The sequence below is a fragment of the Zalophus californianus genome, chromosome 10 (genome assembly GCF_009762305.2).
Source record: "Zalophus californianus isolate mZalCal1 chromosome 10, mZalCal1.pri.v2, whole genome shotgun sequence".
Classification (NCBI taxonomy): Eukaryota; Metazoa; Chordata; class Mammalia; order Carnivora; family Otariidae; genus Zalophus; species Zalophus californianus.
This window is the reverse complement of record NC_045604.1, coordinates 50,262,212-50,276,691: the sequence shown is the minus strand read 5'-3', so window position 1 is coordinate 50,276,691 and position 14,480 is coordinate 50,262,212. Positions and strand designations below refer to the sequence as shown.

General features: G+C 42.1%; 1 protein-coding gene across 2 annotated transcripts in view; it reads right to left on the bottom strand.

Annotated features, from left to right (window-relative positions):
- ASTN1 (astrotactin 1) overlaps window positions 1–14,480 on the bottom strand; it is a 306,052-nt gene that overhangs the window by 210,345 nt on the left and 81,227 nt on the right. Inside the window, exon 1 of one of the 2 annotated variants that reach the window (XM_027613432.2) lies at window positions 6,367–6,439. The exons of the other annotated variant lie outside the window; for it this stretch is intronic. The gene's annotated coding sequence lies outside the window, so the exon portion shown is untranslated. Of the gene's footprint in view, window positions 1–6,366; window positions 6,440–14,480 lie in introns of those variants that run through there. 2 annotated transcript variants of the gene reach the window in all.

The following is a 14,480-nucleotide window of genomic DNA, read 5'->3' as shown; positions in this document are numbered from 1 at the left end:
CTGTACCCACTTCCTCTTGACCTCTGCACCTGCCATTCTTATATTTCCTCTGGGTTCATTAAATGCATTCCCTAGAGTGAAGTATGCAGTATAGCAGAGACAGGAAGGATCCTAGTATCAGAAAACCCTAAGTCTGAGGCAAGGTTCCTGCACCTATTACTCTGAAATCTTTATGCCTCAGTTTCTCTTTCAAAAAATGGGAGTAATACAAACATCTACCTTATGGGGTGGTTAAAATGAAAATGCAAATGGAAATGCTCCAAAATATAAGAAATATGAGTTATAGTTATTAATATTAATGTGATCCTTAATGATCAGTGACAAGAACAAATTATCTTATTCCTGGTAAAAAGTTAACATGGCTGTACTTAAGTGTAGAGTACTGTTGGGTTTCCCATGCCCTTTATGATGACATTTTGTTCCCCCATTTAAGCCAGGATAGCATATTGGGTCCATGTTTTCAGCGAAATGACTTTAATGAATTCTAGGTTATTTTTCTGAATCATTAATGATGTGACATACACCCTTTTATTTTATAACTATAACTAGACCCTGTATCTGGGAGAGCATTGCCTTGACATTGATAGTATAGAAATCACTTCCCTCTCTTCTGTCCTCTGACATGGATTCTAATGATCAACTTGCAGACCACCTCCATCAACTTGACTTTTTAGTATATAAAGCCTGGTATCATCTAAATCATGTGTAAAGACTGTCAGTTATACTGCTTTCATAACTGAGGCTCCATCACCAACAAATATGGTGGTAACTGACCATTAAAAAATAGATTTTAAAGGTAGAACCTGGCAAAGCTTTTTGAAAATCTAAGTAGATCCTCTTGATGAGCACGTATGGTACACCCTTATAACAGTGACACTCAGACTTGATTCCCTCTATAGACTCCCAGCGTTACCATGACCCCCACTGCTTGTGCCCACCCCTTACACTCACACTGGATTCAATTCATGTTGAAGTATTTACAGACCTCATCCATCATCATCAACTTCGGTGGTTTGCCCCCCAGAAGGGCTGAATCCTTACAAATGGGGATGGTCTGCCAGTTCAGGTCGAATGAGATATTTTGACACCATTTTCCCCAACTTCATCTCTGAAATTCTTCAGGACTGATGGCTGTTTCTTTTGCTGCATCAGTAACTTAACTATTCTTGTTACCTGGTTTGGGGTATCCTTAGTACAGTTGACCCTTGAACAACATGGGTTAGAAATGCACAGGTGTACTTATATGTGGATTTTTTTTCTATAAGTACAGTAAAGCACTGTAAATGTATTTTTCTTCCTTATGATTTGATTTTCTTAATAACATTTTCTTTTCTCTAGCTTACTTTGTTATAAAAATACAGCCTCTGATACATATAACTTACAAAATGTGTGTTAATCAACTGTTTATGTTATCGGTATGTCCTCTAGTCAAGAGTAAGCTATTAGTTGTTTGGGGGGTCAAACAACTGTACAGGGGGTCAGTGCTCCAACCCCCATGTTATTAAAGGGTCAACAGCTCAATATTACTTAAATTTCAGGGCGCCTGGGTGGCTCAGTTGGTTAAGCGACTGCCTTCGGCTCAGGTCATGATCCTGGAGTCCTGGGATCGAGTCCCACATCGGGCTTCCTGCTCAGCAGGGAGTCTGCTTCTCCATCTGACCCTCTTCCCTCTCGTGCTTTCTATCTCTCATTCTCTCTCTCTCTCAAATAAATAAATAAAATCTTTAAAAATAAAGTAAGACCAAATATATTTAAAAAAAATTTCAGAAAGTAAGATGTTTGTTAAAATTTCACAAATTCAGGACAGCTGGGTGGCTCAGTCAGTTAAGCGTCTGCCTTCGGCTCAGGTCATGATCCCAGAGTCTCAGGACAGAGCCCTGAGTCAGTCTCCCCTCTCAGCAGGGAGTCTGCTTCTCCCCCTGGCCCTCCTCCCTCTTGTGCTCTCTCTCTCTCTCTTTCAAATAAACAAATAAAATCTTAAAAAAAAAGAAATTTCACAAATTCTTCAGTAACAACTGAGAAAAGTCATTCTGTCAGTTACTTTTCTCATTTCTCCCCTTCCACAATCATGAAAGAATTTGAGGGTTTTCTGATTGGCACCATTTCTTTATATATTGTGGGGATCTCTTACATGCCTGATGGTTACCAAAATATATATTTTTGGTCAATTAATTTCTATTTAACACATATTATTTCCTACATAGTCATTTAATAATCTATTAAAGTTTTCCAAATCCTTGTGTGGGTTTTTTTTTTTTCCGGTATTTAAAATGTTCCACGGGTACAAAACATACACTAGGTAAATTTGCCCTCTTTGCTAGAGGTTTCCACAGTAGTGTAAGGAATAAGTGATATCCCACTTTGTGTTATCTTTGGTTTTGTGGGCAGAGCCGAACCTGAATTTGGTGGGGAAAAAGCTTCTGGTATAAAGATGGCTTTCTTTTTGTGGGCAGGCCTTTCAATCTTAAGTGAGGGATCCCAAAACTATAATAGAAACCCCTCAGCACATCCACTATCCCCTCAGGAGCAAACCAGAAAGCCTACCCTGACTGGCCTCTGCAGTAACACAGATGGAGGGCGCATACAGCCTTTGCCAAGAGGGAGGGCCAATCATTTGGGGAGGGATGGGAGAAGAAAAGATGTTTCCCGTCTAGAGTTTCTAAGATTGTATTACAGATGATAAAACTAAGATGAAGGGACTTTAAAAAGTAGCTGGCTCTGCCTCTTTAATTACCCTGTCTAGAAAGAAAGTCTGTCATCAGGGCTGGAGTCTGGGTCTGTTCAAGAGATTGATTGGAGTAAGACACCTTTTTCGTCCGATCTAGATTGCTTCAGTTTTACTGGAATTGCGGCAGGCCATAAACCTATCAGTGACTCAAGAAAATGGAAGCAATTAAGTCTGCAGGTGTGCATATTTGTCATATTAATGATGGATCTGTGTTAATACAAGTCACAGAAGGCTGCCACATGGCACATTCGTGTCTGTTGGGGGTGACATGACCTCGCGAGGCTGACACGAGGGAGTCCTGCTTCGTGAGGAGAGAGACCTCCCTCACCTGCCCACGCTCCCCCCTCCACCCCGGCACTGGCTTACGATCCTCCCCCCATCACGGCTACAATTCCAGTGAAATTATTTCATAGATGCTTAATTTGACTCAGGTGGAGAAAATGCCAGTTACAGATACCCAGTTAGATATGGAAGGAGTATAATTTGCAGGCATAATTTTGGAGTCTGACAGACTGCGCTTGCATATCAACCTCCCTACTTAATACTGGTTTGTCTTTAACAGGTTATTTAAGCCCCCAAAATGATTATATCCACTTTATAAAGTTGTTGTAAGCAGGAAATGAAGTAATAAATGTAAAGCTCTTCAGTGTCTTGTAGCTATGGTCACTTTAATGATTTCTCCTTTTCTGACCTTGAAAAAATATTTTTGCTCCTAGAAATGATTCCTCAGAGGCTGGCAGGCTACTTCAGGGTGAGGAATAGTATTAGGAAGGTTTATGAAGAGAACAGTAGGCCAGGGCACGAGCCGTTCCTCCTCCCACAGCCCTTTCCTTAGGCACTTCTTCGCACATGAGCCTCTCAGGGTGGGCACCTCACCGAGGGCAGCCTGTCTACAGACGCAGCAGTGACCCACGACATGACCCAGCACAAGATGAGCTAATCAGATTCTTCCTCTTAGGAATCTGAAATAGGGAATATGGAACAAATCAGGCAAAAATCAGCAGAAGCCGAGCTCAGAAGGCTGCACGGTAAATGCACAGATGGGGAGTCTCTGCACCATAAGGGCCACTTCAAGCTGGAGAAATGAGGAAATAGAAAAAACATGAGTAAGCAAAGCTCTGGGGTCGAGAAAAGACATGGGGCAGAGAGGGAAACACTAGGCAAGATGGCAGGGGGGTGAGAAGAAGCTGATGCATGGCAGGATAACACAGGGAATACCCCAAAGCCCTCTACAGAGCCCTGAGTGCCGTCCCGTGATCCAGGTCCACTTGCCCTGAGGTCCAACAGGAGCATGAGCCCTGCAAGGTCACTGCCTCCTGCTGACATGTGTGAATCCTCTCGAGGATTTTCCCTGAGGAACTGAGTCCCTGCGCCTTGCAATCACAGGGGTCTATCCACCAAGACGTGGACACCCTTCAGAAGATCCAAAACGCTCATCGAATTCTGAACTCCGACCCCTCACTGGACGACCTTGATCATGACACACGGCACAGGCCTCCTCCGATCCATCTGTCCAGCTTACCACAAACTCTTCCTGCCCCCCCAGAACAACAGGCAAATAAACACATTTCACTCCTTATGAGAGAAGCCATAAACAATGTTTGCTGAGTCAGTGAGAGAGTCAAATAGATCCGGGTTCCTTCAGAATTGTATGTTTTCAAGTCTGGGTATGGTCCCGAAAGTCTCTTTCTAATTTTTTCCCATCTGTAAAATGGGAGTCATGCTAGCACGAAGAACAGTGTCAAACCACAATGTGTTGCCTCTATAAGGTCGTGAAACACACAGGTAGATAATTACGCTGGAAAGGCAATGCATTCTTCTTTATTATAAAAGAAAAGATTTTCCTTTGCCAACCCACATAACTTAACAGTCAGCAATAATGAAAAAGGAAACAAAAAAAAAGCACTGCACATGACAGCTAAAACCAGAGTTTGATAAAATATTCTACTTCTAAAGGGATCCTGTCAAGTAAAAAAAAAAAAAAAATCAATTTGAGTAGGGAAAAAAATCTGGTTTGTTTATTAGTTTTGCTCCTAATGCCACCAAATGGACCTCAATCTGAATGGCTTTTGAAATCAAATTTGCCGTTCTCCAATTCTGCAACTTACTCTTTATGCTAATTTGTCTGCACCTGCGGGGACAAAGACACTGGCAGTACTGAACATGAGAGCCAGGAAGAAAAAGCAGCACAAAGATTCAGGAAATTAAACCAGGACTAAATCATATTAGGTGTATAAAGGCTGGACTTTTTATAAAACAAGGAAAGAGTGGATTGAATGTCTGAGAGCGTATTCCGACTGGCAAAATGACAGGCTGTTGGTGAAGAAGCTGGTGTCTTTCCCAGGTCCCAGAAGAACGGTGGCATGGAAGGGTGGGGGATAATCTGTAAGTCCCAGTGTCGGGGCCAAGCTCAGTTTCCCCCAGCCTCATGCATCTTAATCACAGGGGTTATTATAAGAATGTGTCAAGGAGTTTCATCCTTCAGGAACGTAGCTTCTAGAAGCGGGCATTAATTCTTCCTTCCAATTTAAAAATCTATTTATTTAGGTCTTTATTTTGAAAGAAGTACCATGATTTCAAGGAGAAAACTCAAGTCCCCATTTTCCCATTGTTTCCCACTATCTGTGCCTTCAAACATTTCCCTTCTCCTGCTGACCTACTTCATCAGGCACACTCTCTAAAGGTGGCTGGAGACAGAACAGAGTACCACAGCCACCACGAAACCAAAGGACAGAAGTGCTATGAAGGAGCTCAGAGATACTGTCCTCATCTTACAGATGCCCAACCCCTCAACAGCAGAAACTCCACAACCTCTATTTAAACTATAACAAAATTCCGAGAGTTAAATATTTTGCCCAAGGTCACACAGAGCATTAGCTCATAAGACATCCAGAGAGAGCATCTCAGACTGAGGCTCTTTCTGTTATACTGCCTCTAAGGATCCAAAAAAAAATCGAAAGTATAATTTTTATATTCTAAAATGCTTCTACTTTGAATGTTTTCTCTATTGCTCTGTCCAGTGTATTCAATCTTAGACTCTGCACTGTCAACGTTCAAGTTCTGTCAACAGCCGCTAACTGTTGAGGTCCAATGAGTGCCATGAACGTTATGTGTTTAATGCTCAAGGAAAAATATCTATTTCCACCTTGGAGTTATTAGACCTAGGGAAAAAAAAAATCAACTTGGCACGTAAAATGTTCAACAGCCACACTCTTAACTGTCCTTCCTCTTCTATCCTAAACATCTCTTCATTCCTCCATTTTTAACCCTATCACCAGGCGTAAAAGAATACAGGCATCACACACCTCAAAAGAGATGTTATATAAAGTGAAATAAAAAGGGAATCAATTTTGGATTCAACAGTTTGATTTTTCACTAGACCAGCTGTCATTTCCTTTAGACCAATACTAATTTCTTATAGAAGTAAGGTCATTTTTATGGTTAGTAATTACAGCAAACACATTTCTGTAACAAATAATACAAACCAACTTAGGAAGTAACTCTTTCTCATTAATTGATTGAGGAAAGTCTGTGTATCCCCTATTTGTGAATACAAGGTGATCGAAAATAAGAGGTTAATTGACTTTCTCGAAATCATGTCATGCAACAGGATTAGTGTTAGGGTTCACAGCGCCTACCTCTTCAGTCCAATTTGTTATTGGAGTCACAGAGGAATGTCTTTCAGTGAAACTTCTTGAGATTTTATGTCCCTAATTCTGTTCTGTTTCCCTAGGGAGGAAGTGTAGTGAAGGGGAAAGAGAATGGACTTTAGAATCAGACAGACGTGGTTAGACTCCCAACTCTGACATTTGCTGGTCATAGGATCCCAGGCAAGTTACATAACCTCAGAGCCTCTGCGTCTTCATTTGTAAAATGTACATAATAATGCACACTTCAAAGGGTGTGTATGCATTAAATGAGACCATGTGTGAAGTGTGCAGCAGATGCTCAATACATGTATGTATCCTTCCTGTCTGTATTTTTTTTCTTGGACAATTAAAATATAATGAGCCACAAGAGAGATAACAAACCAGAAACTGGAGGCCCTGTCCTCACTTATTTCCAATTAGCTGGTGAGTTCTAATGCTTCAACTTGAAAATAAGATAAAAATTGTGTACAGGACATGCACTGATGGTATCATTGTATTTATTTTTTTAAGATTTTTAAAATTTTTTTAGAGAGCGGGAGAGAGAATCTCAAGCAGACTCCCCACTGAACAGGGAGCCTGATGTGGGGCTTGATCCTAGGACCCTGAGATCATGTGAGATCATGACTGAGCCAAAAATCAAGAGTCAGACACTCAACAGACTGAGCCACTCAGGCACCCGTTTTTTTAATTAATTTATTTAATCTCTACCCCAAGTGTGGGGCTCAAATTCACAATCCCGAGATCAAGAGTTACATGCTCTACTGACTGAGCCAGCCAGCTACCCCCGTTTAAAATGGTACCATTTTAAATGCCTGGGTCTTCTCGCTGGACAACATGGAGTAGGGAAAACATGAACAGGAAGAAGGAAAACCAAGGATCTCTTGCCTGATTGGGTCACTAGTAGACAGTGTGAAGTTTCACTCACATCCATTCATTCACTTCTTTTTCTTTTCTTTTTCTTTTTTTAAAGATTTTATTTATTTATTTGAGAGAAAGAGAGAGATAGTGAGAGATAGCATGAGCGGAGTTGGAGAGGCAGAAGCAGGCTCCCCAAGAGCAGGAAGCCCAATGTGGGGCTCTATCCCAGGACCCCAGGATCATGACCTGAGCCGAAGGCAAACGCTTAGCCGACTGAGCCACCCAGGTGCCCCTCATTCACTTCTTTAAAAGTGTTCTCCTGAGTCCTATCTTCACACCAAATACTAAAGGTTAAAAATATGAATGAGCTGGTCCATAAGTTTACATTCTAGAATGGGCAGGGGGAAAAAATTCAACAACTAGGAATGCCATAAAGGGGCTGCCGGAGAGGTATGCACAGGACAGAACTAGGATATAGCTTGTTGTTGTTGTTGTTTAATTTTTTTTTACCATTTTCACATCTTTGACCATCCAACAACATTTAACATTGTGGTTTATTCCTCCCTAAACTTCATTTTAATTGAAGCATAGTTCACACTGTCACGTTAGTTGCAGGTGTACAACATAGTGATCTGACAAGTCCATACGTTGTGTGATGCTCACCACGGTGAGCCGTCTGTTGCCGTGCAACACTATTCCAATACCATTGACTATCCTGCCTAAAATCTGATGTTTTCTTAAAATTTTTATTATGTCAGCAGTATAGCTGACATAGAATATTCAGTTAGTTAAAATTATTAAATAGCAAATTAGTTATAAATTAGTTTCAGGTGTGCAACATAGTGATCCAACAATTACATACATTACAAAATGCTCACCACGGTTAGTGTATTACAGTGTTATTGACTATCTCCCCTATGCTGTACTGTCCGTCCCCATGACTTACTTATTTTATAACTGGGAGTTTGTACCGCTTAATCCCCTTCACCCATTCCGCGCCCTCTCCCCCCACTCTCCTCCCCTTCTGCAACCACCAATTTGTTCTCTGGGTTAGGAGTCTGAAGGAGAGTATCAGGGAGGTTTAAAAGAAGAGATGACACTAGAACTAGGTTTAAAGATAAAGGTGGTTCTCTGCACAGAGTGCATGTGGCAAAGGGAAGACGCTGACCACGCTGTCAGCTTTCACATGGAGCCACGTAATAACAGAGCAGCCTCCAAGATCCTTGGCTGTACCAAGCTGAAGAGCTCCCTGGAGGCCAAGGTGCAGGGGCCACTGTGTGCCACCCTGAAGGGCTTGAACTTTATCTACTGGCAAAAGGGTCTGATTTGTGCTTTTAAAAAGCTGGCTGTGGAACAGAAAGACCAGGAGAGCTGAGATCAGGAACAGGGAGATCACCAATGGAAAAGTGGAGTGAAGAGGGGTTAGGGGCTTGTACTAAGGACAGAAGAGAGAAAAGGCAGAAACAACAAAAGGGGAGGAATTAAGAGTGAGTCCCTGATGGGATGCAGGGAGGAGGGGAAGGGAAGGCCTGTGGGTAGCCCTGAAAGGCTAGTGGGAGGCTCACCCACAGAGGACATGCAGGGTGGGAGGAAGTCTGAGTGAGGGAGTGGAGCTTCCCATGTGCGTAGTCTCAATTACCTTTTGCACCTCCGGGCAGGAGTATCCCATAGGTATGTAAATGAATGCATCAGAAGCACGCAGGGAAACTTCTCTCTGGTCAGGCAGGAGTGATGGTAAGCTGGAGCCCTGGGAATGGATGAGTTCATCTACAAGCTTGCAGTGTGCAAAGGTTTGGGGCCCAGGATGACACTGGGACAACACTGTCCTGTAAGGGCAAGTATTCTCTGGGTCTCAGTTTCCTCTTCTGTCAAGTGAGAGGGATAGGCTTCTGTGCTCTCTCAGGTTACTTTCTCCTCCACAGTGTCTCATTTCATGCTTTTTGTATCTGGCTCAGGCTTTCACTCACAAACAGCTCTTTTCTTTCCTCCACCTTTGTTATTTTTGGAAAAGACTGAAGTTTAAGCTCCTCTGAAGTGGCCCCTTGATCCTTCTGTCATAAGGGCATGCATACGAAGGGTACAGCAGGGAGACTTTCCAGAAGAAGAAAAGGCAGGCGAGAATTAGGGCAGGTCTCAGTTCCAGGACATGGCCCTCCCCGTGCCTTCAAAGACACCACAAGAGCATGGATTTCCCGCCCCCTCCTCCGTTGTTCAGGGGAGGGTTTTGTTTTTTTTTTATGTTATGTTAATCACCATACATTGCATCATTAGTTTTTGATGTAGTGTTCCATGATTCATTGCTTGCATATAACACCCAGTGCTCCACGCAGAACATGCCCTCTTTAATACTCATCACCAGGCTAATCCCTCCCCCGACTCCTCTCCCCTCTAGAACCCTGTTTGTTTCTCAGAGTCCATAGTCTCTCATGGTTCATCTCCCCCTCCAATCTCCCCCCCTTCATTCTTCCCTTCCTGCTATCTTCTGCCTTTTTTTTTTTTAACAAATAATGTATTATTTGTTTCAGAGGTACAGGTCTGTGATTCTACAGTCTTACACAATTCACAGCACTCACCATAGCACATACCCTCCCCAATGTCTATCACCCAGCCACCCCATCCCTCCCACCCCCCACCACTCCAGCAACCCTCAGTTGGTTTCCTGAGATTAAGAATTCCTCATATCAGTGAGGTCATATGATACATGTCTTTCTCTGATTGACTTATTTCGCTCAGCATAACACCCTCCAGTTCCATCCACGTCGTTGCAAATGGCAAGATTTCATTCCTTTTGGTGGCTGCATAATATTCCATTGTATATATATACCACATCTTCTTTATCCATTCATCTGTCGATGGACATCTAGGCTCTTTCCATTGTTTGGCTATTGTGGACATTGCTGCTATAAACATCAGGGTGCACGTACCCCTTAGGATCACTACATTTGTATCTTTGGGGTTAATACCCAGTAGTGCAATTGCTGGGTCATAGGGTAGCTCTATTTTCAACTTTTTGAGGAACCTTCATACTGTTTTCCAGAGTGGCTGCACCAGCTTGCATTCCCACCACCAGTGTAGGAGGGTTCAGGGGAGGGGTATTTGATACACACCAGAAAAAGTAACACCAGCACCTGGCATTAAATACTCCTGGCTTTCCTTAGTACTCTCTCTCTCCTCATACTGGGGGGAGTTCCACCACCACAAATTGTGCCTAACGTATCGGCACCTCATAACCGACTAGTAGATTTAAAAATTCTTAGTACCATAAAATTTTCATTGGCCCTATCCCCAACTATAATTTTACCCACTCTTCCTCTAACCAATGTCCACTACTTCCCACTTTTCTGCATCCCACCTGCGTGAGGTGTGTGCAGACAATCTCTGTGGAAAATACACCCAAATTCCTCTTAAACCCAAGATAAAGGGGAGGAAATGCAATTTATTTTTTGTATACTGCCCGTTTCTCATTAGCCTTGACTTCTCAAGCCCTTGGGTTATGGGCCAGTGCTTATTTTCATGGCTGCATTACTAGATTTTATTACATTTGTACTGAGAGGCAAGATGGTCTCATTTTATATCTGGGGAAATAGGTTTAGTGACCTGATGACAACCACTGGCCATGGATCAGTATATTTCCCGATTATGTGAGTCCAGGGCCATATGTTTTTGGTTGTCTGGGCAGAGTATAAAATGTATTACTCATCACATACAAATTCAACACCAGTGATCTATCACCCTCTTTCTGGCCCCACCCAGTGTCAGGAGATGGCAGCCCTCAGGATTTTCTACAGTTCTTATAGGAAATTTTCAGGTCCAAAAGCATCATTCTTCTCTGTGCCAAATCAGGTCATGTGTCATTGAGAAGAAAAAAAAAAATGTTTCCTCTCACCTTTAACAATAAAAATTTTTTTAGATATTGGAAATTAGGGATTCCAAATATAAAGTCAGAAATTAATAAAAATGCAGTACATGAGGCTTTCCCTGTACAAAACTGTGACTAGTCATTAGGTCTCTGTCCCTGGAATAAAATACTTGCCTCTTGCAAAGGCCCATGACATATCAGGAAAGCAGTGGAAGAATTGTTTCCTCCCTGTGTGTGTGTGTGTGTGTGTGGAACTCTTCCCCAAATCCTCAATTGTCAACACAGTCTCCTAAATGGACCACTTCCAGCCATAACCACCTGGGGTCCGGTTATCAGGATTATAAATTAAATATAGCTCTGTAAGGGAGTCTTAATACCACCTGGACCAAACCCCTGTAGGAAGCTCTTCTGCATCTCAGGTGTCCAGAAAAATAAGGGCCTGGAGGTCTCTAGGGACAGACGCTTGACATCCTCCTCCAAATCGTTGCCCACAGCACATGTATCTTTTGTCAGTGTAAATTATCCATGGCTGTCACTTAAACCTGCTGTTTTAGTTCTGTCACCTTTGGAGACAGAAAGTAACTACTCTAGAGTCTCTTTATTTTAAGTGCAAAAAGGTGACCACCGCCCTCTGGATAACAAGTGCCTCTGACCACAAAGCTCGGTGCTGCTCCACCATCATGAGGGGAAGTAAGTTTTCATAGTCATATTTCAGAAGCCATCAGGGAGGGAAGAGTTGGAGGGGGTCACGATTTCCACGTAGGAGGAAAGAAAAGGAAATGACTGCACGGACCAAGGACAGGAGAACCATAGAGTCATGCTTTCCCACAATCCCCGGTCCTACCTGTCTCCCACTGAAGGCAGAGGCTGCTGTGCAAGCGCCCAGAGTTGATGTACACTAACTGCCCAGTCGCAGAGGTGCCAAAGAGTCTGTCCCTCCCACGACAGAAATCTCCAGAGTGGGTAGATGCTGAGCCCAATTCCTGTTTCCATAACTCAAACCTACCATCCCAATCCCAATCAACCTATAGGAAAACTGAGCTCTGTTTACTTCCTTGCCTTTCAGTTCAAGATTTTCCATATCTTCACTTTTCCCTTCATATCCTATCCATTTTAGAGGGAAAGTTATTCTATTTCTTCCCAAAGTTCAAGCCCTCTACTTGGGCTCTTCAACCTCTCCATCACTTGTTAGCCCTGAAGATTTAGCTCTACTATCCTCTTTTACCTCCAGTCTTTTCCAGTATTTCTTCCTCTTTTGTCTAAAAGAAGACTAAAAGAAACAAAAACAAAAACAAACCCAAACCTAAAAATAAATAAATAAAGTAAGGTTAAAGATCATTCTCACTTCCAACTCCTCCAAAAAAACCCCCCAAAACTTTGACTTCGATTTTGACTTTTCTCACTGCCTTTTTTTACTCTCATTCAATGCCAAACCCTTCAAAAACTGAGCCTATGAATTCATTTTCTCTACCTATTGTCCCATTTACTTCTAAACCCACTCTTCATGATATAGGGTGTGGAACAGAAGAGCACTGGGGTAAGACATTATGAACTTCTAATTGGACCAGGGGCATCTTGGAAACATGGCTTGGGCACAGCAAGTGAATGCAAGAGAGGGACAGAATCGTAGAGGGTAAGCAGAAGGTATGCCCCAGACCGGTACTAATCCATGCCAGGCACTGCATTGGGTATTGCTAATACTTGTCTCATTTGATTGCAGATCACTTTGGTTCCTACTTCATTTCTGCTCCTAACCATCTAAATGATACCGAACAAGTCAGTTACCTTTTTCTGGACACTCATTTCCTATCCATAGGACAAAATGATTGGACTAACAGATTTCTCATACTCCTTGACATCTAAAAGATACGAAGGAAAAGCATTTGGTTGGATATGTTGAAGTAGAACTTAGGAAATAGTCCCAGATTTATAAGGTATCCTTTTTTTTTTCTTTTATCTGACTGGGAACCTTGTTCATTTTTCTTCCTGTTTACCCAATTTTTTATTGGGTAAAATTTATTTTTTCCTTTTTTATTCAAAGATATGTTTGATTGGGGCCACATGGCCCAGTGACAAGATCATGGTTTTTGAAGCCAGGCAGTATGAATTTAAATCCCACTTTGCCACTTTACTAGCCATGTGACCCTGGACAGGCTACTCGACTGATCTGAGCCTCAGAATCCTCACCTGTAAAATGCAGCTAAGGCAGTAAAGTGCACCTACAAAATCCCCGCCTCCCAGGATTCTTGTGACAGGTGGCTGAGGTAAATAGCCTGGCTCACACAATGGTTGGCACAGAGAAGGCATGGGAATAAATGTGAGTTCCCCTGGTTTTCTCCCTTCTCTCTTTCTTCAATAGCAAGGGCACAGTTTCTATCAGGTTCCTAATAAAAACTTCAAGTACCTCAATGGCTCCCAGGTGGGCTGCTGCCCTTAATGGGGAATGACTGACCGAGGGGAACCCCCTCATTATTCCATGAAGTAACGGTTTTGCCACAAGTTCACGGGGTTAGTTAGCGACAATGTCAACATTAGCAACCAGGTTGTTGTACAAGAAGGGAAAAAAACAGCCATAACCCTGAAATGAAAGAAACAAATAAACCAAACAACAACATCAACAATTAGACTTCAAATGTACTGTATATGGGTGGTAGAAAAAAATCATTCTACAAATGTTCCTCTACTTAATTCGCAGACGCTGGGACCCATCTAGATGCTCAGCACTTGAAGAAGGGGTGGATAAATGATGATTCAGACAGTATGACGGAATCCTAGATAATAAGAAATGCCATGAACTATCATATGTTTCCAAGAACATTTAATGACATGGCCAGTCATGACGGTCAAATATTATAAGGTCAAATATTTGTTTTTTAACTTTTTAAAAACTGTGTAAGATATCAGCTCAGTTTTCTACAAAGAAACTTTATACGAACAGAAAATTGGCAGAAGCTGTGACTCGTGTTTATAGTTCATCTCTGGGGGAGTAGGGTTATGATTTTAAATTTCTTCTCTATGCTTTTTTTTGTGTTTCCTCTAATTTTTCTATGATCGATAAATAACTTTTAATGAAAAGAAAGTAATGGCTTTTATTTTGATACCATAGATTGTTGAGTATCTTCAAGGGTAACTAATATGCATACTCTGGGTGTTTTGTTTGTAAAACTGCCAAAGCCATTTGCAGGGCATAGACTATTATAGCTAGAGAGACCCAGAAAATAGCATCTATTATCAAACTTTTTTTTTTCAGCAAAACTCTTTCTTCAAAAGAAACCTTAAAGAGATGCTTACTATGTCAACAAAGATAAGAGTGCTTCTCATCCCAGCAGGGATAATGGGCTCAGAACCCCATCATTCCCATTTTCCCGCCCTGCTGTTGGCAGTT